The sequence below is a fragment of the Odocoileus virginianus genome, chromosome 3 (assembly GCF_023699985.2).
Source record: "Odocoileus virginianus isolate 20LAN1187 ecotype Illinois chromosome 3, Ovbor_1.2, whole genome shotgun sequence".
NCBI lineage: Eukaryota > Metazoa > Chordata > Mammalia > Artiodactyla > Cervidae > Odocoileus > Odocoileus virginianus.
Window position 1 is genome coordinate 90,071,425 of NC_069676.1, and position 25,709 is coordinate 90,097,133.

Here is a 25,709-nt window from a genome sequence, read left to right on the forward strand (position 1 = left end):
TTGTCTTTATCTGCAAATTAGACTCCCAACATAAGGACATAATGGCATGGAGAGCATGGAACAGCAAGAAGAAAAGAATGAAACCATAAACAGTCTTCTTAAGCTATACTTGCTAAACCTTTTTAACTAGTGATAGTTTTTTAGGGTGGGAAATTAGTGTGAGTGAAATTAGTATCAAAAGAAACATCAAGTTCCTTATTGATATTATGGTTTTCTTTATATAATTACTTTGGGGGCTTCCCTGGTGGTTCAGATGGTAAAGCGTCTGCCTGCAGTACGGGAGACCTGGGTTCGATCCCTGGATCGGAAGGATCCCCTGGAGAAGGAAATGGCAACCCACTCCAGCACTCTTGCCTGGAAAATTCCACTGGAGAAGCCTGGTAGGCTACAGTCCATGGGATCGCAAAGAGTCGGACATGACTGGGTCACTCTGGTATATAATTAAAGTTAACTGTATAGTAAATATGTTTACAAATAGATTCAACCAATAGTGAGAGCTCTCACAGTCTAGGCTATTTTGTTTTTGTGCTATAGCCAGAAGACTTGCCTATAATTGGCAGAAACTGTCCAATATGGATGTAACTGGTTCCAGGACCGATTTTATCCATAACCCAGACTCTTCCTACCTTTATGCTCTCATCTTGAGCATATTGATTTTCTTCTTGAAGCTTGTCTCCTTATGGTCACAGGATGGTGATTTCAGTTTCAGGCATCACTTCTATATGCAAGTACACCCCAAGACAGAAAAGCCCATTTCTCCTCAAGTGTCTTTTATTCTTAGAAAATTTTCTGAGAATCTTTCAGCAATCCTGCTGTATCTCATTGGTCAGAACAAAGTCAAATGCCTAAAGGAAAAATTAATCCCTGACGAGAATAGACCATTCCTGGTCTATACACATCGTGATTTGTCCCCTGGGGCTGGGTGGCCTTCCTTATGTGCCATACTTCTTAATACCAAGACAAAATAGGGGTTCTCTTAACATGAGAGAAGGGAATATTGCCTGTTTAAATGGCAACAGATTCCATGTGCCACAGGTACTTTCATAAAGTTCTGAATTAAGGGGTCTACCAGGTATTATTACAGGTAGATATTGGAACTAGGTATATAAATATTAAGTATGACAATGACAGTCCTGTTCCCACAGCGGGACAACCAATTCATAGTAGTATGTAAGGAAACCTTTGAGTAACTACTCTGTTCCTGTCAACTGTGTTATGATAAGATACAATTATGAAGACGTCAGTGTCAACCTTCAAGGATCTCACAATCTAATATAGTTCTGAGGTATGATCAAGATTCTGTTGAGTAAGAAATCAAGGTGATAAGATAAGAAAAACTAAAAAAACGGACAAGATGGAATTCCCTAAAGTGAAAGATTATAATCTAGGTTAGGGAATAGAACTAACGCTGGAAAATCAATTAGAGAGTAATTAGATAAAGCTGAAATAGTAGATTAGGAATTCTACACAGGGAAGATTTAAGTTGTTTGGAGAGCAACAGAAAGTTTTTGAGTGCAGTAGTGAATGATGTGACCAGATCGTGATAATGGAAGATGAACATGATGGCTGTGAGACATAAGGAGAAAATACTGTGTCTAGCAGAGCCACTGCAATTGCTATTAAATGCATAACTAGGAAGCACTAGGAACCTAAACTCAGGTTGGGGTCGTGGTTATGGAAATAGGGGGTGGAATAAAGATAGATTTTAAAGGAACAATGGTCAGAATTTTGTGGACTGCAAAAGACAGAAATGAAGGTAAACCCAATAATTAGAGCCTGGGTGACAAGAATGCCTAATAGCTCCTCCCAGAGAAGCAGTAACCCCAGGTATTGGGTCTAATCAGCCTCCTGAGGTCCCAGGGCAGTATGGAGTGGGGTGCAGTGGGCTGCAGGTTGTGGTACCAAGTGTAAGTAGAAGCAAGTTAAGAAAGATGTAACTAAAAGTTAGGTAGTGTAAGCCTAATTGAGGTGTCAACCTGAAAATTTATGCTGAGAGGCTTGATCCAGATAAAGGACAAAGTGCAGACACCAGAGGCATCAAACCCAGAAAGAAGTTATTAAATGTGAAACCTTGGGGCAAATATACAAACAAGGTAATATGGTAAAAACAAGCATCAATATGTCAGTAAACACGATAAATGTACATGAACTAACATTGTTTTCAGTTAAAAGACAAAGATTAGAAATATGAATTTTAAAAAATATTATCTATAAACAGTTAACCAGAGACATACAGGAAAGACAGGTATGAAAAGGCATAAACTTGTCATCCCAGTTTAATACCAATCAAAAGAACATGTGTAACAACATCAATATCTGACAAAACTTATTTTAAGTAATAAAGGATTACTAAGGATAAAAACAGTAATCACATAATTCATAATAGGTTTAAATTGACAGAAAGATATAAAAATACTGAATTTATAATAGTCATAAAAATGCCGAAACTTAACCAGAAGAAAGTTTTGTTTTGTTTCTATATATGTCAGATGATTACCAATTAATTTTTGTTGTGCATGGTGTAAAGGTCAACAAAGCAATTAACTGACCCTTGTATCTACCACTCAATTTACATAATACTCAAAGAAAGGAGCAAATTCACCATCAGAGTAGGAAATGTTAATATACCTCTTTTAGTAATTTTTAAAGATAAAACCGTCAGTAATGGTTTGGAAGATTTGGAAAAACACAGTTAGCAAGATCAATCTAATAATCCCACCATGTATATTCAACTTTTTTCTTCCCACACCACCCATAACACAAATCCTATACTTGAAGATCTTGTCTCTGTTGCTGCCCCCATAAGAAAATACAGAGTTCTACACTCTTGCCTTGGCCCACATAGCTCTCCAGCCTCCAAAGGGACAGAGTATCTTGACATGTATGGTCATTTATTTTTCTCTGGTTTCTTTTTTTTCCTCTTTGTTCATATTTTTGGAGTAGCTTAGTAAACTGATGGCAGAAATACAGTTCAAAATTTAGTAGGGCCTCAGCAAAGACCCTACTAAAATTAAAGCAAATTAAAGATTGACTAGGCCTTGCCTGGTAGCTCAGATGGTAAACAATCTGCTTGCAATGCAGGAGACCTTGGTTCATTCCTGGGTTGGGAAGATCCCCTGGAGTCAGGATAGGCTACCCACTCCAGTACTCTTGGGCTTCCCTGGTGGTTCAGATGGTAAAGAATCCACATGCAATGCGGGAGACCTGGGTTCAATCCCTGGGTTGGGAAGATCCCCTAGAGGAGGGCATGACAACCCACTCCATTATTCTTGCCTGGAGAATTCCCATGGACAAAGGAATCTGGCTGGCTATTGTCCATGGGGTCACAAAGAGTCAGACACGACTGAGGGACTAAGCACAGAGATTAACTAAACAAATTTCCTTGTTTTAATTAAAAAGTAATGCATGTTCATTGTTACAAGTGAGCAGTCCAAAGATGTATGAAAAAAATGTAGCTTTCTGTCTCCCCCTCCCTTTCAAGGTGGTCCAGATGACCTAATTATATCTATCTATATACCAATTTATCTGTCCAAAATTATTCATATTGTTTGAGGGGAAGTAAAGGATTTTTTTCTACTGAATATTAGATATACTATATTACATTAATTAGAAGTGTTTCTATATTGAACAGATCATGAAAATTTTTCCCAGACTAATAAATATGAATCCAACTCATTCCTTTTATTGTCTGCATGACACTTTATAATATAGATGCCTCATAATTCTTCATCCCTTTTTGATTGATTGTTTGGGGTTTCCAGTTTTTCTGCCTCCTAACATGGTGCCTTTTCTTCTCTGTAGGACAAGTTACCAAGAGGGGAATTTGGGAGTCCTGTTTAAACTTTAAAAGTTAGTTCTGTTCTCTATGTCTGTTTCTTCATTGCTGCCCTGAAAATAAATTCATCAGTGCCATCTTTTTAGATTCCATATACATGTATCCGTATAAGACATTTATATTTCTCTTTCTGACTTACTTCACTCTGTAGAATAGACTCTAGTTTCATCCACCTCATTAGAACAGATTCAAATGTGTTCCTTTTCATGGCTGAGTAGTATTCCATTGTGTGTATGTACCACAACTTCCATATCCATTCATCTGTCGATGGGCATCTAGGCTGCTTCCATGTTCTAGCTATGGAGGTGGTGGGAGGAGAGGAGGGAGAAGGGGAGATGTTTGGAGAGAGTAATATGGAAATTTACAATACCATATGTAAAATAGATCGCCAGCGGGAATTTGCTATGTGACTCAGGGAACTCAAACAGAGGCTCTGTGACAGACTGAAGCATAGGATGGGGAGGGGGATGGGAGGCAGGTCCAGAAAGGAGGGCACATGGGTGTACCTATGGCTGGTCCTTGTTGATGTATGACAGAAAACCACAAAATTCCATAAAGCAATTATCCTTCAATTTAAAAAAAAATTTTTTTAATGTTATTTGTTGTTGTTGCCTGTAGTTCACATCCCTACAGGCAATATTTTGAAGGGCCTGCTTCCTACCTTCTGTTGTACTATTGTACCTTTTAATTTTTGTCAATCTGAAATGTGAAGACCAGTATCTCATTGTTCCTTTAGTTTGCACATCCCTAGTTACCAGGGGCAATAAGCCTTTTCATGTATTAGCTGTAATTTACATAATTTTGTCTGTGAGCTGTCTGTCTATATTCTTTGCCCATTTTTCTCCTTTTTTGTCTTAGAAATACTTGTTCACCGTATATTCTTTTATGTGAGATGGAAGTGATGGAGGAGGTGGGGTGGCCAAGACAGCCCTCTTTGACCTGAGTTATTATTTTGCCTCAAACTTCCCTTTCACTTTGGCTGTAAAGAGATGGTTCCATCTCTCTGGGAAGTTGAATGCCTCCATTAAAAAAAATTTTTTTTTAAAAAGGAAAGAGAAGAAAGGGGGAGAAAAGCACTTCCCCAGAGCACATAATCCTCTTTGCTATCCATGAAACCTGCCGCTGCTGCACACTTCATGGGGGATTTATATTCTGGCAACCAAAGAACACAGCATAAAACCCACCTGCAGAGACCCTGCAGTCTGGAGTGCCAATGTTCAGGAACCATCCGCTTAATGTCGTGCTGGTCTATTGAAAAACGTGGACTCCTCCTGATAGTCTCACTTGAGGGGATAGAAGCCCCAAGCATCGCAGCCGAAACGACACGGCCCCTGCCCTCCCTGACCACCCTTTGATTCCACCTTTTCACACATGTCCGCATCTGTCTTGCACCCCACTTTTCCTATTTCACAAGTGTCTCACTCACTTTTCTAATCTTAATGAGCTTCAAGCTGGTTTTTTAAAAAGTGGGGGGGAAAAAAATAGGAAAAGAAACCTCATCTTGCAGCCAATATGCCTCCAGCAGGTTTTCCCACAGAGATAGAAGAGTGAGTCTCGAGGCTGTGGGGAGGCTGACCCGCAGGCAGGAGGCAGCTGTCTGCTTTTATTAAAATGCCACCTGGGCCAGAGTCTGATTTCTTTGAGGACCAGTTGACTACCATTCACATGCAGGACTTATGACACATGCTTCTGCGGCTTTTGTCCCTAAGCCCTCTTAACAGGTCAGTTGTAGGGAGCAGATTAAAACCCTGCTGCCAGCTGGATGCAGCGGTAAAGAATCCGCCTACTATGCAGAAGACACAAGAGACATGGGTTTGATTCCTGGGTTGGGAAGATCCCCTGGAGGAGGGCATGGCAACCCACTCCAGTATTCTTGCCTGGAGAATCCCACGGACGGAGGAGCCTGGTGGGTTACGGTCCACGGGGTCGCAGAGAGTCGGACACGGCTGAGCGCACACACACAGCCCGGCGCCCAGCCCCCCAGTCTCCTCCCCTCCCACCTCCCCACTCGGTCTGGCCCCATCAGCTGCTCTCGAAGTGGGCGAGCACGTCCAGTTCAGCGCAGCTCCTGTTTGTTTCTTTCCTCGTTTCCTGTGTGTGGTGGCAGTTTATTCTCTGATCCTGTCAGGAAGTCCTCCAGAGAATTCCAAGAACAGGGTAACATGAAGGCGCTTGCATATTTCAGCCCACACAGAGACCAGCTTGAAATGTCAGATGATAGCTGCGTTTGAGCAAATATTAATCTCTCTATGAGCAGATTTTAAAATTAAACCATATCCCAAGAATAGAGTTTGCATTTAGGATACTCCTTTTTTCTTAGTCTAATATTCTTTTGTTTTAATTCTTAAAGGAAGACCATGCCTAAACAGTTTCTGCCCCTTCCCTCTTTGAAGAGCTGTATTGAGGTGTCACGTCTCCATAAAAACTCTCCCATTTTAAGTGTGCAGTTTTTAAACTTTTGGTAACTAATTGTTACAATAAACTGGTGAGTAATTGTGCAGTCATCCCCACAATCCAGTTGTAGAACAGCTCCATCACCTCCAAACTTCCCCCTTGATAATCGGAGTTAATACCTGCTCCTACTTCCAACCCCGGCAACAGCTGATCTGCTTTCTGTCTCTGTAGTTTTGCCTTTTTCTAAAAGTTTCATATAAGTGAAATCTCACAGTACACAGTCCTCTGTGTCTAGCGTCTTTCAGTTAGCATTATGCTTTTGAGGTTCATCCATGCTGTTGCCTGTATTGGCATTTCATTCTTTACGACAGCAGCATAGTATTCCATTGCATGGCTATACCAGGTTCCATTGATTCATTCACCTCCTCACGGACACTGGGGTTGCGTCATGTTTTTGACTATGGCACCTCTACTGTGAACATTTGCGTATAAGTCTTTGTGTGGACGTGTTTTCATTTCTCTTGGGTAAATTCCAAGTAGTAGAGTTGCAAGATCATGTGGGAAATGTATGTTTAACTCTCTCAAAAACTGTCAAACAGATTCTGAAGACATTTGTTAATAATTCTCATCTTTTTAAGGTTGCATTTGTCATGAAATTACCCAGTCTAAAGGAACCAAATAAAAATTCTGAGCAGCATTTTGCAGTTTTTAGGATTGGAATTATGGGCAGTCATAGTAACAGAATTAAGGGAAGGGAGCAGTCTTGTTTTCTTCCATTCCTTCTCAGTCTTCATCCAAGAGCTCCTTAGAATTCTACTGGCAAAGGAAAAGTACACAGTCACCAGCGGCTCTCAGTCCTTTGGTCCCCACTTTCCTTGCCCTGCCTCTGTGGGCCACCACTGAAGGTGCCCCTTTCAGATTTTGTTGGCTAAGAAGACTCCAGTGAGCCTTCCTAGGGGGCAGCAACAGAGGATTCTGGGCGCACACGCCTTGTTGGTCCTATGGACACCAGCAAAGTGGACGCTGCTACAGTAATCGGGTGATGACTGTAGATTGTGGACTCCTGAGATCAGGAGAGAAGTTAGTCCTTAGCCAGGGGGTTTGGGAAGACAAGGCCATAGCCACAAAGGAAAAAGATTTTTCAGCTGCAGTTCTGCTACTTACAATTTTAGGACCTTAAGCAAATTTTTAACCTTTATAATTTTCAGTTTTTACCTGACAGGCTTACTGTGAGGATTAACTGGGATAATGATAGAATGCATATAATGTAAGGTCTTTGATGACAGGAAATCTTTGTGTGAATCTCAGGAGCCTAGAACAGCGCTAGGCATAGGAGGTGTTTAGCAAATGCTTACAGAAAAGTACTTAATGTAATATGTGATACCTATAGAGATTATTCATTCATTCACTCATTGAATCTTTTGTTTAATATTTATTGAGTACCTCCTGTATGTTTGTTGAGAGCTGAACTGAGCCACCAACATATGAGTAGCTGATTAAGACAAGTCAAAATGAAATGGCCTAGCCTTTAACCACTTACTGTGATAATGTTAGCATGAGGTTATAGTAGAGAAAGCACAGATTCCCCCATCATTCCACTTTCCCCAGAGAATGACACTGGTGAGGGTTAGATAGGTCAGCCCAGACATGGGGAATTGTCTCACTATCAAGAGTCCTGGTGGAAAGACTCCTGCTGTTAAGGACCCCAGAGCCATGGGGTGGGAGAGTGATAAAGGCGGAGAGGGAATAGCCAGAAGAGAAGAATCACTGGGTACTGAGCAGAGTGGAGAAAATGTCTTCAGATTTTCATTTCCCCAGCATCTACCCCACCTCCTGCCACCTGCAACCCCACTCCCAGCTCTCAGAGGCACCTAACAAGCCCTCTACTTAAGGGTCTTGATAAAGAGACCTCCAAGTAAAGATCGCTTGGCTGCAAATATAAATACCTGTAAGAGCTTGACCAGCCAGGGGTAGGGGGCAGGAAAGCTGGGTCCGTGACTGATGATGTGAGTCTGATGAGGGGAAGGCAGACTTTCTCCATCAGACTTTCAGGCAGAGCCTTGGTAAAGGCCTGTGGTTGGGCTTGAAAAAAAAAAATCACAACATAGGCTTCTGGCTAGGAGCCAAACTCCTGAATGCTGCTGTAAGAATGGATGTGGCCTCTGCCTTCATGAAAACCTGCAAGCTATTGAGTAGGCAGAACATAGACAGACAAAAAAATCCCTCACTGCAAATTGTGATGAGGGCCCTGAAAGTGTCAGGTGGATGCGGGGCAGAGTCTGGGGCGGGAGGACAGCAGGTGCTCCTACACTGGCCTGAGTGCTCCAGCTGGCATCCTGAGGGGGGGCCTGAGCTGAGGACAGAGAGGAGCCCGCCGGACTAAGGGCGGGGGGAGGGGTTGGGGGAGGTGGAGCACCCAACAAGCTAGATAAATGTTCATTCGTCCCCCGCTCTGTTCCATCAGGCTTTAACTAATTATAGATGCTACGCTTGAGGGGCAATGTGACTTCTGCGGTGGCTCATCCGAATCTGTGTAATAATCCTCCGCTCGGTAGCAATTATTTCTTTGATGTATGAACTGGCGCATCCAGTCGAATCTTATCTGTAGTTATGCAGATCTCAAACACACATGAGTCAGATGTTCTTAGGATCCAAATAATCTTTTATAAATATGAACAAACCTCTGTCGTGTAGCTATATGGGAGGGCCAGAAGAATCAATTTAGCTAAAACTCCTTGGTGCTCTCGATCTCTCTTTGAATGTTAGAGCCTGGAGATGCTGCAGAAAACAGTGGTTAAACTGACTTTAGGGAGGAAGGGAGGGGGTCTGTGGTTATTTTCCTCTGAGAGGGTTCTGGAAGATGCCCTGTACCCCTCAGCCTGTCTTTTGTAAGCCTCTGACACAAAGTTTATTGTCAGGAACAAACTGCTCCTTCAGTTAATTGTGAAAAAAAAAATGTACACACAGAAAAAAGCAACTAGCAGGTATTGTAAATCTTGTTTTTGCTCAAGATTATTTATCTTTCTAAAAAGTCTGCTCCCTTTCATGTCCATTGCTTACAGTCAGGTCAAAGGAGTCCCTTGCCCAAAGCCCCTAACATGACGCACCTAAATTTTCAAAACTTTGTTTTGGACAAGGTTGGACTAAGGTACTCAACTATTTATGTCCCTGATTTATTATTTGCTAAATTAATAGCCTCCCCGTTGGGCACTGCAGGGTGGAAGTGGGGGCCCCATCCTGGAGGAGGTATGTGTCGCTGGAGGGTCCCACGAAAGCACAGCATACGGTTTGCTTGTGTTCCTCCTGAGTGGGACGCCACCTTAGGGCTTTTCTGTAACTCCGTTCGAGAGATGAGCTTGTGAAAAGGAATTCTGGCCAAGTTGTGAGGATGTAGACATGAAGTGAACTGTTGGGAGCAAATTCTCCCTAAAGTTTTCCTATGACCTGGGCCAAGTTACTTACTCAATCTGCGTCTCACCGACCATGTTTATTAAAAAAAAAAGAAGAAGAAAAGGATTTGAGATTAATATTTTCTACCTTAGAAAGTTGTTCTGAGAATTTAGTTCACAGATAATGCTTCAAGTCGCTCTTACCTCCTATTGCATTGGTCTCCGATTCCCTTTCAAAGTCAACTCCAAAATCTCCTTCCCCACTGTAGTTTTCAAAGTTTCTAAATATGAAATTTAAAGGAAAAAAAAACCAAACATTTTTAGGAGTCTCTGTCATGTCTCATGCAAGTGAGAATTAGCAGTTCTGTTTGCAATTAACAGAGTCAGTAAGTAGCTGAGAGTGCTGCTGTCCTGGTAAGAAAGCTCTTCGAGTGGCCAGGAGGTTGAACCACACCTCCCAGAGCCCAGCCAGGGAGGCGACAGGGTTAATTATGTACTATAAACCACCTAGTGGTTTCAATCAAATGTAAAATGGTCTGGATGTGTATACAGCCTTATTTTTAATTTGGCTTTGACAAAGTGCTATCTCAATTTTAACAATCCCCTTGAGCTCTGTGACTCATATCATCAGAGATCTGACCTTTCAACAGACCGGGAAAAAAATCTTAAGTTGTTACCTTGACAACACAAGGTAAGCAGGATGCTTTGAGCTCTGGTGTTTCTGCTATAAATAATCTGTCTTTGACCAGACACTGGCCAGAGAAATATTAACGTGAACACAGAAAGGAATGAGCTGGGCTGGCGATGGGGAGCATCTGCATTTCAGGAGATTGTTTTAATCACCATTTTTAGGAATTATTCCCAGAGGCACTTTTGAAGCAATTAACCAATAAACCGATAAGAGGGAATGGCTTCAATTTCTAAAAACGGGAATTCACACAAATGAAGACTGGCAATGTTTGCTTGTGTGAGAGTTTCTCTATACTTATGTGTACCATCATCTAAATTCTGTTTTCCTTCCAAGCATTTATTCTCTGGTTTCCCAACAACCTATAAAACCAAACAGAGAGAAGCTAACAATGAACTTTGGCCCTTCAGCCATAACATTTGATGTTACCCTGCACAGTAGCAGGAAAGGAATAGCAATAAAACTGGGTGGCTTTTAAGACACTATGGATTATTAAAGAAAGAAAAATCAAAGCCTTTCGGGTGAAAGTAACAAAATACTACGGAATTTTTTTTAACCAGCTGTACTCTTGGATCGGTTTAAGATTTATAGCTGTGATTATCCTTTTGCTTGCTGACGTAAATTAGTCTTCTGGGAAGTCCAGGTTATTTCTCAATAAGCTTTAATAGTCTGTGAGTCAGAGTAGGTGCTGCTAATAATGAGTATTGCAGGATTTACAGGATGGCAAGGAAGAAATTGAGGAAGCATGTTCATCTAGTGGCCTTTGTAATAGTGCAGAAAAATATTTTCTGAATAAGAGCCTTTGCTCCAGTACATTCTTGCTGCTTTTTAACATAATTTACCCAGGAAGATTTCCTAAAGTACCTTCCAGTTGCATGAGATTCTACATGACTATTAATGCTTCTTCTTGTTGTGGGGTCAAAATACACACCCTCAGATTCGTGTGAGCAAAATAGGATAATGATTTGTTTTTTCCAATTGATCTTGTTTTCTTAAATTCTTGCTCTGATGATTTCAAGGGAGCTGCTCTAAATTAAGAGACACTTAAAAAGACGTAACAACCAAACATAACATGTCACCCATGATTAAATCCCAATTCAAACAAGCCAACAGAAAAGGCAATTTGAAACATTTGGAGGTGTTTAAAATGGACTGCACATTAGATAATTCATAAAATAGTTGTTAATTGCCCAAGTGTGATGATAACATTGAGGTAATGTTAGAAATTGTATTTCTCGATATGCCTACTGAAGCCATAGAAGCAAAATGGCATGGGGATTTGCTGTAAAACATTTTTTTTTAAAGAATTGAGTTGTTAAGGAAACAAGAATGACAAAAACTATAATATGAATAATAGATATATGGAATTTATCATACTATTCTATTTTTCAAATTTCAAAATATTCATAATTTTTAAAAAATCCTTTCTAACCCAAAGCAGTCTCTCTCTCCTCTTTTTCAAGATAGTGCCTTGTAAATATGGCTAGTGTCTCCTCTTGGAATAGAGGATGGTGCAAAGTCTGACCCTCAGGGCATTCTCTTCTCTAGGTCCTCTGCCTTTGAGAGGACTGTGACTTTCGGAATTGAGTCAGGCTAGCACATCGTGGTTGAACCCTGATGGTTTCCCCCTTACCTCTCTTTTCTCTGCTTTTGGTTGCGCTGCTGATGCTTGGAGGCCTGGCTCTGAAGGCCAGCAGATTTGGGACTTGGAGGATCCAAGCTGTGGCTCCCAGCTCCAGAGCCATAGTGCCTATCCGCAGCGACCCCTCCTGGCCAGTGAGTTCACAGCTCATCAGTTCAGTTCAGTTCCGTGGTTCAGTCGTGTCTGACTCTTCTTGACCCCGTGGACCGCAGCACCCCAGGCCTCCCTGTCCATCACCAACTCCTGGAGCTTGCTCAAACTCGTGTCCATCGAGTCGGTGATGCCACCGACTCGGCATCACTGACTCACCAGCTTACATGTTCAGTTATTTCCACATGCCACCCCCTCGCCCCAGACACAGAAATGTCTAGAGCCCTAACACTCCAGGAGAAAGCCATGGAGAATCAATGGAGCAGAGAGGATATTCCATACAATCTTTTAAGCACGTTTCTCAGCCGATTTTAGTCTCCGCCCCCTGCCTGTTGGATGTAGTGGATAGTTTTAACTCCTGGGCTTCTCTGGGAAGCACACAGTCTTTTCAGATGGGCCTAGAGAAGGACAAGCCAGGACTTTTTCTGAAGTCAGCTCAGACACACCTGAGTCCTTAAACCCTCCACAGCCATCCTATCCTCTTGGGCTTCTCTCCCTTTTCTGCCTAGCCTGGTTACTGGGCACAGAAAGACTTCCCCAAAGGGAACGGCGCTCGCAACCATGCTTTCTCATTTGAATGTGTGCTCATGATCTGTTTCCTTCACTAAAATGAAAACTCCGTGAGGGCAGAAATCATATCTCTTTCATTTACTGCTGTATGCTCAGCATCTAAAGCAGTGTTTAGCACATGTTAGGTGCTCAATAAATACATATGGAATGAACAGTTAGTGAACAATCACTGTATACAATTTTTCATAGCACTTATTTTGGGAACCACACACGCTTTAGTGTAAATACTTGGTTAATGTCTATAGCTCTCATTAAAAGTTTTGCTTAAACTTGCCTGATGAAAGGTTTCCCAGGTGACTCGGTGGTAAAGAACTCACCTGCCGATGAGGGGACACAGGGGAGATGAGTTCAATCCCTGGCTTGGGAAGATCGCCTAGAGGAGAAAATGGCAACCCACTCCAGTGTTCTTGCCTGGGAAATCCCATGCACAGAGGAGCCTGGTGGGCTACAGTCCATGGGGTCACAAAAGAGATGGACACAACTGAGCGACTAAGCGCCCAGGCACTCCTGATGAAATTGAAACTGAATGATTGCTGAACACTTGATTCCCAAGTCTTCCCCTGAGGTTCTAATTCTGTAGGTCTGGAGTAGAAATTGGGAATCTGCATGTTTTTTAGGTGCCAAGGAGCCTCCTCCTATTAGGCAGCTGTAGGAAACACCGCTCTAGAACATAAGCTTTACCTGAAAGTGAGTCGCTCAGTCGTGTCTGACTCTTTGCGACCCCATGGACTATACAGTCTATGGAATTCTCCAGGCCAGAATCCTGGAGTGGGTAGCCTTTCCCTTCTCCAGGGGATCTTCCCAACCCAGGGATCAAACCCTGGTCTCCCGCATTGCAGGCGGATTCTTTACCAGCTGAGCCACAAGGGAAGCTTTATCGAGTAGGTACCTTATCTAGTTTTAGTCATTGGAGAGATCTGGCACATGGCAAGACCTCATTACATTTTTCCTGAGTGAATGAATGATTGACATATAGTGGTGAACACATACCAGCTCTTTGTGATGTGATATTCTCTTTTCAACAACCAGGCTGAACTTCCTTAGAAAGATTAGATGGGTTAATTACTGGAAAACCATCACTTGAGTTTCTGGCATATTGTGTTTCAACCTGGTGAATGGAAATGTAGTTGTTGTTGTTTTTTTTAACTACCTCTTTAATAAGACAGAACATAGCTATCAAGAAATCAGCTGGGTTCTCTTCTGAGGCTGAAATCAAAATGGTATTTACTAAACTATGACAATTAAATCTTTACTATGAATAATCATAAAGAAGCAGTAAATCTGTCACCTTTTCAGATATCAGAAATGTGAATTAATATTTTTTCAGTTTTCTGAAAACATTTAGCAGATAAATAGTTAGATGAAATACATTAAAGCTATCATTTCTCTATTACCATTTTGATGGTAAAATTAAAATTCTTAACTCTTAAAATTAAAATGCTATGATTACATCACTAGAGAGGCAGCCTGGAACCGCAGAATGATCACTGGCTCTGGGGGCAGAAAAACCTCAGTCCTAATCCTGACTCACTTGACTGCTAATTGGCTGTATGACCTTTCTCAAATCATGTCCTCTCTCAGCCTGGTTAGTTTCCTTGAGAGTTAAAACGTTAAGATCGAGTTAGTTAATGTTTGGGATTTATTATAGCTTTCACATTCCATAGTTTCTTTATTCACAACAAGACACTTCTCTAGGCACTGGGGCTGCCACAGTGAACAAAAATTACAAATATCTTCCTCTGGGGAACTTATGTTCTACTGAAAATCGACCATAAAAAGTAAATAAGCTAAGATAGTTAGATGTATAGAAAGAAAGAAATACAAAGCAGAGAATAGAGTGTGGGGTAGCAGTAGTAAATAGGATGGGCAGAGAAATCTCCACTGAGATTTAAGTAAATACTTGTTGCCCTTTGACAATACAGAATTGATATGTCAAGTCCATCAGATAAGGCTGTGACCAAAAGCACAAAATAAAGCTGGAGACAGTGGGGTACAAATGCAAATTCCTATTAAGAGCTGTGGAAAATAAACCAGACAGTTACTATAACTGGTGAATATAGTGGTTTCTCAGATCCAGCACTGTGGCCATGTGAGATTTGGGTCAGGGTTGCCAGATCTGCTGTCTTCCAAGAGAAATAAAAAATCTGATTTTTTAAAAATTGATTTACAATATTGTGTTAGTTTTAGGTGCACAGTAAGGTGATTTGGTTTTATATATATATATATGTATGTATGTATGTGTATATATATATATATATGTTCTTTTTTGAGAATTCTTTTCCATGGTTTGGAAAGCACACATGTGACTCTTCTGTCCCTCATATAAGGACACCACTGCTCATATTGAACTGTGGTGTTGGAGAAGATGCTTGAGAGTCCCTTGGACTGCAAGGAGATCCAACCAGTCCATCCTAAAGGAGATCAGTCCTGAATATCCATTGGAAGGACTGATGGCTGAAGCTGAAGCTCCAGTACTTTGGCCACCAGATGGGAAGAACTGACTCACTGGAAAAGACCCTGATACTGGGAAAGATTGAAGGCAGGAGGAAAAGGGGATGACAGAAGTTGAGATGGTTGGATGGCATCTCTGACTCAAATGAAATGAGTCTGGGTAAACTCCGGGAGCTGGTGATGGACAGGGAGGCCTGGTGTGCTGCAGTCCCTGGTGTCGCAAAGAGTTGGACACAACTGAGCAATGGAACTGAACTGGTTATATTGAATTAAAGGGCCATCCTATCAGTTGACCTCATTTTAACTAATCACATCTGCAGTGACCCTCTTTTCAGATAGAGTCACATTCTAAGGTATTGAGGATTTGGACTTCAATATATATTTTGCAGGGAAGACAAAATTTAGCTCATAATAGCTATCAATTAGTATGCATTTAAAAAATAGTGCCTTAGTTAACACTCTGGAAGAAATAAATCATATAGGTGACTCACAGCTTATTCACTTGGGAACTTTAGGCCAAACATTAAGGAGCCTACAGAAAGGACTGTAAGCGCAATTAGATAGACATGGCTCTCTCTGTTTGTCTCTGAGGCCCATAGCGCAGTGCCTGCCGAATATTTGCTGAAGTAATGAGTAGATGAATGAATGGTGATGTTTCTTTTACGTACCAGATAATCTAGAATACTATTCTATTAGCACAGAATCTATCTTTACTTGCAGTTGATCTTTATTTGCAGTCGATCAAGACTGTACTCAACGTTCAATACTCTCTGCAGGTTTCTACTCAAATTTGGACAGAGCTGTATAGACTAGTAACCCCACTCCTAACCTGGCACTCCCTTCCTCCTTCCTCTGCCTTGGATTTCTGTGGATCGTGAGACTTGGGCCTGTGTCTGAGACACTACCCTGAGATGCTGCCCAACCACCCTGTTCTATTTTTCACTAGATCTTAAATGCCAGTCTTTCTTTTTCTGTGACAGAGATTGCCTGTGATTTACCAAATGTCCCATCTTCTCTTTCCTTAAAGGCAGAATGTGAGGGCAATTTGCCTAGCTGAAAAACAACACTTTCAAGCCTTGATCACCAGCAAGAATAGCTAAAGATATGTAAGTGGCAATCTTGGGGCATGGCTTCTGGAAAGCTCTTTATGTCCTATTCAACCATCCTGTTTCGTGCTAGAAGGTAAATGTGACAACCGGAGCAACAGCAGTCATTTGGGACTGTAAAGGGGTATTAACAATGAAAGCTACACATTGAGGCTGGTGGCATGAGAGAAGTAGCCTGGCTTCCTGCTAATATCTTGGAGTCACCATATTAACATCGGACAACTTACATCCATACTTCCTTCATGTGAAAAGAAAAGTGCAGTCTCTGATTTGTTTCAACCCCAGTGCAAATCATATTTCTATCTTCTCCTTCCCTTTTTGTGCTAAGTCGTTTCAGTCATGTCCAACTCTTTGCAACCCTATGGACTATAGCCCACCAGACTCCCCTATCCGCAGAGATTCTCCAGGCCAGAATACTGGGGTGGATTGCCATGCCCTCCTCAGGGGATCTTCCCGACCTAGGGATGGAACCTGCGTCTCTTACATCTCCTTCATGGGTAAGCAGGTTCTTTACCACTAGTGCCACCTGGGAAGTTCTTCTGTCTATTTCAGGGAAAGACATTTCCCAGGCTCTCTTGCCTTCTGCTTTCCAGAGAGAGTCAGCTAACAGGAAGAACTGGTTGAATCCGGGAGGGCCGGAGGAGGGGAAAAGCCAGAGTCTGTCTTCTCCTTTCTCTCTGCTGCAGGAGAGGCAGTGGATATAGGGCTAACTCACGCCAGACTAGCTTCTCTCCGCAGGGAAAGCTCCACCTCTGTCCTGTGGTCCCTGCTCCTGGGACCCAGCATCACCATCCTGCTCATCTCTGTATCTGGCGGTCGGAGGGCCTTCCTCCAGTTGCTAATCAGTAGGTTTCTCACTGAATCCCACTTAGCTTCTCAGCTCTTTCATCATCTGTGTAACAAATGCCTGTATAAAATGCCCTTTTTGACTGTCTTTTTTCTGACTGGACCCAGAATGATCCAGCACAATGGTCCGCAGGAGAGAGGAAATCCCAGCCGAACACAAAGCCTGCCTCTCATATCTCCCATCAGAGTTTGTGGAAGCAGCAGAGAAGACGCCTCTAAGATCTAAAGCCTGTCAATGCCGCAGTTAGACCCACAGATCCTGGCCACTGGTGGCTTCCCCCTGCCAGATCGGAGCCTTTCCTGAACCTTCTGCACCAATTTGAGAGAACAAACTGGAGGGTCTCATCTCTCCTGGGTGGTGCTGGGTGTTTGCTATTGGCAATCACGTCACTGTCACAGATTCTCCTTGGAGCCAGCAGACAGTCCTGTGTGCACCCTGCTTCTCTGCTTTTGCCCCTGGGACCAGGTAGAGAGTGGGATCCTGAGGTCTCACCATGATCTTCCTGCATTATCTGCTCTTTGAGACAGTCTGTTTCCTAGTGTATTTCCTAAATGTGTGCAAGCAGTGGTTTATACTCCTCCCTTTGGCATTCAATCCACAGTCTCCACAAACACCTTGCTTTCCCACTTTCTGTTCCACCGTCCTGGCAGGTGTGAGACTGGGAGGCCAGATTTGATGGTCACAGGCCTTCCCACCAACTCCAGCATTCCGCTTGTATCCTTCCCGTCCTGCCAAGAACTAATTCCACCTTCTTTAAAATCTATATTGGCCGCTGTGAGTCCATATTTCCCACTCTGCCAGCGTCTTCTGTAGGAAATATTCTGTGGAATCACACTGATGAGCCTTCACAACAGAGCACGGTTCTAGATTTCTGCTAAGCCATTATCCACACAGCAGATTTCAGTGCTTGACGTTCCTCGTCATGGAAGGATACCCTGATACACCAGCAGCTCAGGCTGAATCTGCCCATCACTTGTCTACTGTAGCAGAGCGCTCCTGGCTTATTTCACCTGACGTGGCCAGTCCCTGTTCTACAGTTCTGCAAGGCCACCCGCTTCCACGTTCATAAGGTATAATTCAAGAATGAACTCAAATGTATTCATAGGTGATCGCACACAGGCAAAGGGTTTGGAGGATGGTTCAAATATTCAATTCTCATTCCCACAAAGATTGCCTTTCAAACCATACAGAATTCCCTGGCTGTTGACACTAGGAAGTTCTTTTTCCCTTTGTATTCTCTCCCCTGCCTGCAATCTTCCCTGCCCCTTGTGATCATGGCCGGCAAAACCTGTCCCTCTTTCCAGCCCAAGGAAACAAAGCTGGAGCATTAAACCCTTTAGTGAGCTGCACTGATATAAGCAAACAAAACTCTTTTTGCTAATATTGATCAATTCTCGTCACGCAGCCTCTGTGTCTACATGTCCTTTGTCCTCTCCCTTCAAGGGCAAGAATGAGGAGTAATAAAGAAGTTGGTGACAGCAGACTCCATCCTGCTGCAGAAGAGAATAAGCAATGGATTAATTTTATACTAATGAGGAAAAAATCAGTAAGATTAATTTTAGAAAGGTTTAGGGGACATAGAATTGGAATGAACAGAGATGGATAAGTCCAAAGGATTTCTAAGATAGAACCTTATAACTAAAAAGTCCTTTTTCCTTTAATATTTTTCTATGTAACTGTTGTTTTATAAAGAACATTCTTCAAGATAGACATCTAGAGACTGACAGATAAACCTGCTAGGCAACCCAGCCTATCAATTATGAAACTGCCGGTGAGCAAGTCTTCACATCAGAGTCACCAAGTTGCAAGAGAATTATCTGTGAAGAAAGAAGCCTCTCCTAACATGGTAAACGTGCATTTCAGGGGAATGAAAAAATCTTGCTCATAGTCCTTCTACAAAAACAACAATTTTTCTTCACGTAGAAATTGTTGCAAGGGACATACAATGCTGTGAACTGAAATGGAAGCACACCAATACATTATTTCTGTTCAAAACATCTCTGCTTGACTCACCCATCTCCACAGTCTGGAATAACATGGTGAACCTTCCAGGTATGGGAAAATAAAAGAGATTGGTTCTGAATAATTTCTATTTTTTACATAATGTGTTCTCTCTTGCTGTGAAGCAAAGAGGTATACTGACTTAGCACCTTTTAACATCTATTCTTATTTCTCAGGCTGAGTCTGCACACCAGTGACTTTCTTACTGGTGGTTGGAGGTATTTTGCAATGGCAGGCTATGTACCCTAAAAAACACAGTTGCTTTGAAAAATAAATGTTACTCACTCTTAATCCCCAAAACAGATTTTCCTTATTTGGTGAAAATGTTAGGGGGCAAGCCCAAGTGAGAAGAATGCATATGATTTAAGGCAGTCTGCTATAGTTTACAACTTAACTGGTTGCTTGACCTCTGTTGGTCAAGCACACAGCTCTAAGAGAACTGCACTTTTCACTTCTAATAAGCATTTATAATTGGGAAATAAAGTGTGATCTACCGCACTCACAGTGAACTTGGGTGGTCCTGGGGGAAAAGTAGCCAGCTCTATTTTGTACAATCACAAAACACTCTGGAAGGAACCACAGCAGTGGTTCTCTCCAGCACCCCCATAACAGTGAAGGAAATGAGGACACTTAGAGCTGGCCTGATTTTAGCATGAAAGTCTCCTGTGCTGGGAAGCCCCCTTGATCCTGGAATGGTTGGTCAGTTTAAGGTTAGGTCTCAATTTTGGGTCCTCTGATTACTGACTCAGTGATGTTTGTCCCACCCATCTTTGCTTTTTACTGAGATTATAGTTGTCCTACCACTGAAGACAATTTTTAAATAATTGTAAGTGCTAATTATGCATTCTCTGTCTATTTAAAGGATGAAATAAAATTTAGAGTTTTGGTTTCCCCATATGCTTTTTAGAGGATTATTCTCATATGAGACATGCCCTAAATATTATTTTACTTTATTCTCTCCCTTTTTATTCCTAGAAAGGCATAAATTTGTGTTGTTATACATGGCTTAGGCTGATAACAATCAGTAGACGGTTCAGATAAACAAAATGAATTGGAGAGGTTATGAGTTATTTGCAAGTGTCACCGTGGAGACCAGAGAATGGATTGTCACCATGGAGACTTGCATAAACACTCTGCCTGTAATGATCTCCTTGTGAAATCAGATGCAGAAGAGATTTGGGGAGGAGGGTATGTAAAAGGAGCTATATGACTGGAGTGAGTTGTGTAAGGTTAGGGATGTCAAGGTAAGCTGACAGATTCTGCATTCACTGTTGCTCCGCTGCCAATGAGCAGGAAAAAGAACTTGAGGGAAAGCCTCAAAGTTCAGAGGGTGAGAAAAGTGTGCTTCCTCATGTCCTAAGATACTGCGGGATCTGAGATGTTTCCCATTCATGTACAACTCCTTTTTTGACACTGGCTATTCATCACTGTTGTTATAGCAAGTTCTCTGGAGTTAGCATGTGATAATAAGAATTGTTGTTCAAAAATCCTTAACAAAATTCTAGCAAACAGAATCCAACAACATATTAAAAAAATCATACATCATGACCAAGTGGGCTTTATCCCAGGAATGCAAGGATTCTTTAATATCCACAAGTCAATCAATATAATACACCACATTAACAAATTGAAAGATAAAAACCATATGATTATCTCAATAGATGCAGAAAAAGCCTTTGACAAAATTCAACATCCATTTATGATTAAAACTCTCCAGAAAGCAGGAATAGAAGGAACATACCTCAACATAATAAAAGCTATATATGACAAACCCACAGCAAGCATCACCCTCAATGGTGAAAAATTGAAAGCATTTCCCCTGAAATCAGGAACAAGACAAGGGTGCCCACTCTCACCACTACTATTCAACATAGTTTTGGAAGTTTTGGCCACAGCAATCAGGGCAGAAAAAGAAGTAAAAGGAATCCAGATAGGAAAAGAAGAAGTAAAACTCTCTCTGTTTGCAGATGACATGATCCTCTACATAGAAAACCCTAAAGACTCTACCAGAAAATTACTAGAGCTAATCAATGAATACAGTAAAGTTGCAGGATATAAAATTCACACACAGAAATCTCTTGCATTCCTATACACTAACAATGAGAAAACAGAAAGAGAAATTAAGGAAACGATACCATTCACCATTGCAACAAAAAGAATAAAGTACTTAGGAGTATATCGACCTAAAGAAACAAAAGACCTATACATAGAAAACTATAAAACACTGATGAAAGAAATCAAAGAGGACACAAACAGATGGAGAAATATACCGTGTTCATGGATTGGAAGAATCAATATTGTCAAAATGGCTATACTACCCAAAGCAATCTATAGATTCAATGCAATCCCTATCAAACTACCAACGGTATTTTTCACAGAACTAGAACAAATAATTTCACAATTTGTATGGAAATACAAAAAACCTCGAATAGCCAAAGTAATCCTGAGAAAGAAGAATGGAACTGGAGGAATCAATCTGCCTGACTTCAGACTCTACTACAAAGCCACAGTCATCAAGACAGTATGGTACTGGCACAAAGACAGAAATATAGATCAATGGAACAGAATAGAAAGCCCAGAGATAAATCCACGAACCTATGGTCACCTTATCTTCGACAAAGGAGGCAAGAATATACTATGGAAAAAAGATAACCTCTTTAACAAGTGGTGCTGGGAAAACTGGTCAACCACCTGTAAAAGAATGAAACTAGAACACTTTCTAACACCATACACAAAAATAAACTCAAAATGGATTAAAGATCTAAATGTAAGACCAGAAACTATAAAACTCCTGGAGGAGAACATAGGCAAAACACTCTCCGACATAAATCACAGCAGGATCCTCTATGACCCACATCCCAGAATTTTAGAAATAAAAGCAAAAATAAACAAATGGGACCTAATGAAACTTAAAAGCTTTTGCACAACAAAGGAAACTATAAGCAAGGTGAAAAGACAGCCCTCAGATTGGGAGAAAATAATAGCAAACGAAGCAACAGACAGGATTAATCTCAAAAATATACAAGCAACTCCTCCAGCTCAACTCCAGAAAAATAAATGACCCAATCAAAAAATGGGCCAAAGAACTCAACAGACATTTCTCCAAGGAAGACATACAGGTGGCTAACAAACACATGAAAAGATGCTCAACATCACTCATTATCAGAGAAATGCAAATCAAAACCACAATGAGGTACCATTATACGCCAGTCAGGATGGCTGCTATCCAAAAGTCTACAAGCAATAAATGCTGGAGAGGGTGTGGAGAAAAGGGAACCCTCTTACACTGTTGGTGGGGATGCAAATTAGTACAGGCACTATGGAAAACAGTGTGGAGATTTCTTAAAAAGCTGGAAATAGAACTGCCCTATGACCCAGCAATCCCAATTCTGGGCATACACACCAAGGAAACCAGATCTGAAAGAGACACATGCACCCCAATGCTCATCGCAGCACTGTTTATAATAGCCAGAACATGGAAGCAACCCAGATGCCCCTCAGCAGACGAATGGATGAGGAAGCTGTGGTACATATACACCATGGAATATTACTCAGCCATTAAAAAGAATTCATTTGAATCAGTTCTAATGAGATGGATGAAACTGGAGCCCATTATACAGAGCGAAGTAAGCCAGAAAGATAAAGACCATTACAGTATACTAACACATATATGTGGACTTTAGAAAGATGGTAACGATAACCCTATATGCAAAACAGAAAAAGAGACTCAGATGTATAGAACAGACTTGTGGACTCTGGGAGAAGGCAAGGGTGGGATGTTTCAAGAGAACAGTATTGAAACATGTATATTATCTAGGGTGAAACAGATCACCAGCCCAGGTTGGGTGCATGAGACAAGTGCTCGGGCCTGGTGCACTGGGAAGACCCAGAGGGATCGGGTGGAGAGGGAGGTGGGAGGGGGTACCGGGATGGGGAATACATGTAAAGCCATGGCTAATTCATTTCAATGTATGACAAAAACTACTGTAATGATGTAAAGTAATTAGCCTCCAACTAATAAAAATAAATGAAAAAAAAAAAAAAAAGAATTGTTGTTCAGTCGCTCAGTCATGTCCGGCCCTTTGCGACCCCATGAACTGCAGCACGCCAGGCTTCCCTGTCCTTCACCAACTCCTGGAGCTTGCTCAAGCTCGTGTCCATTGAGTTGTTGATGCCATCCAACCATCTCACCTTCTGTCACCCACTTCTCATCCTGCCCTCAATCTTCCCCAGCATCAGGGTCTTTTCCAGTGAGTCAGTTCTTCACATCAGGTGGCCAAAGTATTGGAGTTTCAGCTTCAGTATCAGTCATTCCAATGAATATTCAGGACTGATTTCCTTTAGGATGAACTGGTTGGATCTCCTTGCAGTCCAAGAGACTCTCAAGAGTCTTCTCCAACACCACTGTTCAAAAGCATCAGTTCTTCAGCACTCAGCTTTCTTTATGGTCCATCTGTCATATCCATACATGACTACTGGAAAATCATAGCTTTGACTGTATGGATGTCTATTGGCAAAGTAATGTCTCTGCTTTTTAACATGCCATCTAGGTTTGTCATAGCTTTTTTCCCAAGGAGCAAGTATTTTTTAATTTCATGGCTGCAGTCACCATCTGCAGTGATTTTGGAGCCCAAGAAAATAAAGTCTGTCAGTGCTTGCATTGTTTCCCCAGCTATTTGCCATGAAGTGATGGCACTGGATGCCGTGATCTTAGTTTTTTGAATGTTGAGTTTTAAGCCAGCTTTGTCACTCTCCCCTTTCACCTTAATCAAGAAGCTCTTTAGTTCCTCTTTGCTTTCTGCCATAAGGGTGGTGTCATCTGCATATCTGAGGTTATTGATATTTCTCCTGGCAATCTTTATACAAGATAAAATCAAGATAAAAAGGATAGCAATCTTTATTCAGTCTTATCACATTGCCAAGATGGTGACAAGCTCTTTATGATTATTATCACTTTGAACATTTTACCAATGAAGAAACTGAGGTGCAGAGAACTTAAATATCCTGTCCAAGGTCACACAGCTGGAAAATGATAAAGCCAGGATTCCTATCAGGCAGTCTGGTGGCAGAGCTCATGTTCTTAAATACTAAACTCTCCTGAGAAGATGTCCTTGTCTTTGAGGCAATTCAAATATAACTAAGGAAATGAAGTAATGAAGAGTGACACCAGGGAACTAGTACCTATACACATTTCACCTGGTATTTAATTGTAGCTTCAATGTACAACACGAATCTTATTCCTTTAACTCTTTCTCCTCTACAGATAGAACACTGGAGTGGGTAGCCATTTCCTTCTCTAGGGGATCTTCCCAACCCAGGGATTGAACCTGGGAGGTCTCCTGCACGGCAGGGAGACTCTTTACCATCTGAGCCACCAGGGAAGCCCTTAATATACAATGTGGATCTTATTCCTTTTCCTCTTTCTCCTCTGTGGATAGATATATATCAACTATTGGAGTTCTTCGTTGCAGAGGGCGTAATCCACATTAGCTAGCTGAAAGAAAGGAATATACTAAAGGGAATCAGTTTAGTCATAGGCTATCTGGGAGGATCAGAGAATCATCCTTGAAAGCTACAGAACCCTAATTATACCGCCTGCTGTTTCAGTGTACATCTGGGCTGTTAATAGGCATTTACATCAGATTTACCTTAAAAATGTACATTTACGCTTTCAGGTGGATTGACTCAAGGGTTGGACTCAGTTGGAAAAACACTTGACTTTTCCCCATAAATTCAAATACCTCACAGAACACTTGTGGACAGCATCCCATGGGCACGCTGTTCTGTTACAAAACTGTGGATAAGGCATTCCTGGTGATCCAGGAGGAAGCTTTGTGTTGGGTCAAGCAACCCTCTCTGAGAAGGAATAGTATTGTGCTTTGCCTGACAGCAAGGATTAATAGAATGTATTGTAATCTTAAAAGATGGCTGCAAGTATCAATCATCTTGGATAAAGTCCTTTGATTCACATCTCGTGGAAGATTCCTTCACAAATTATTGATACACATCATGGGAATCAACCTGCATTTTGTACTAAGGACTCAGCAGACAGCAAAGAACACGGGAGCTTCTTCTTCCTGAAGGAAAGCAGAGGACGATGGAAAGCCCGCAGGATCTGGACTAAGAACAGTTGTTTGAATACCAAATTGAGAATATGGGGGTAGTGTCCGGCACCAGGCAGGCATGTTTTAACTGATAGTTCATTTCTTCCACTGCATCTAACCCCTTGGCTGCTCTCTGAATGTGAACAGATCCCAGGCTGAACTTGTGGAAATCAAATAAAAAGCAGCTAATATGTTTTTAACCCTTTGGTTGCTGGTAGCTATGTAAAGAGATTCTGTTTTCCTTTTCTCATTGAATGAAAATTTATAGCCTAATTTGTGACACACTCTCTCTAGCAAGTGTGTGGGATTTCATAGCATGACTTTTAATATACTACACACCTTATTTCATCTTTGTAATCTATTTTCTCTTTCTTTTAAAAAAATATTTGTAGCTCATCTCATCATTCTATATGCACTTTTTCATCCAGTTTTGGAAAAAAGTGGCAACCCCCCCGCCAGCCCACATGGGCACTCCTGTGATACCCCAACCTCTCTTCTGTTGTTTCAAAAGCACCCCTGGTCCCTAGATTTG

The 25,709-nt window shown here is 41.6% G+C and overlaps 2 long non-coding RNA genes across 2 annotated transcripts in view; one reads left to right on the forward strand and one right to left on the reverse strand.

Annotated features, from left to right (window-relative positions):
- Positions 1 to 9,715: 9,715 nt before the first annotated feature.
- Positions 9,716 to 25,709, reverse strand: part of LOC139032486 (uncharacterized) — a 34,089-nt gene continuing 18,095 nt past the window's right edge. The window contains exon 3 of the long non-coding RNA XR_011485042.1: positions 9,716 to 9,899. This is a non-coding gene — a long non-coding RNA (uncharacterized lncRNA). The remainder of the gene's footprint in view (positions 9,900 to 25,709) is intronic.
- On the forward strand, positions 14,933 to 25,377 carry LOC110126020 (uncharacterized). The gene is made up of 2 exons (XR_002310274.2): positions 14,933 to 20,261; positions 24,749 to 25,377. It is a non-coding gene; the product is annotated as an uncharacterized lncRNA (long non-coding RNA).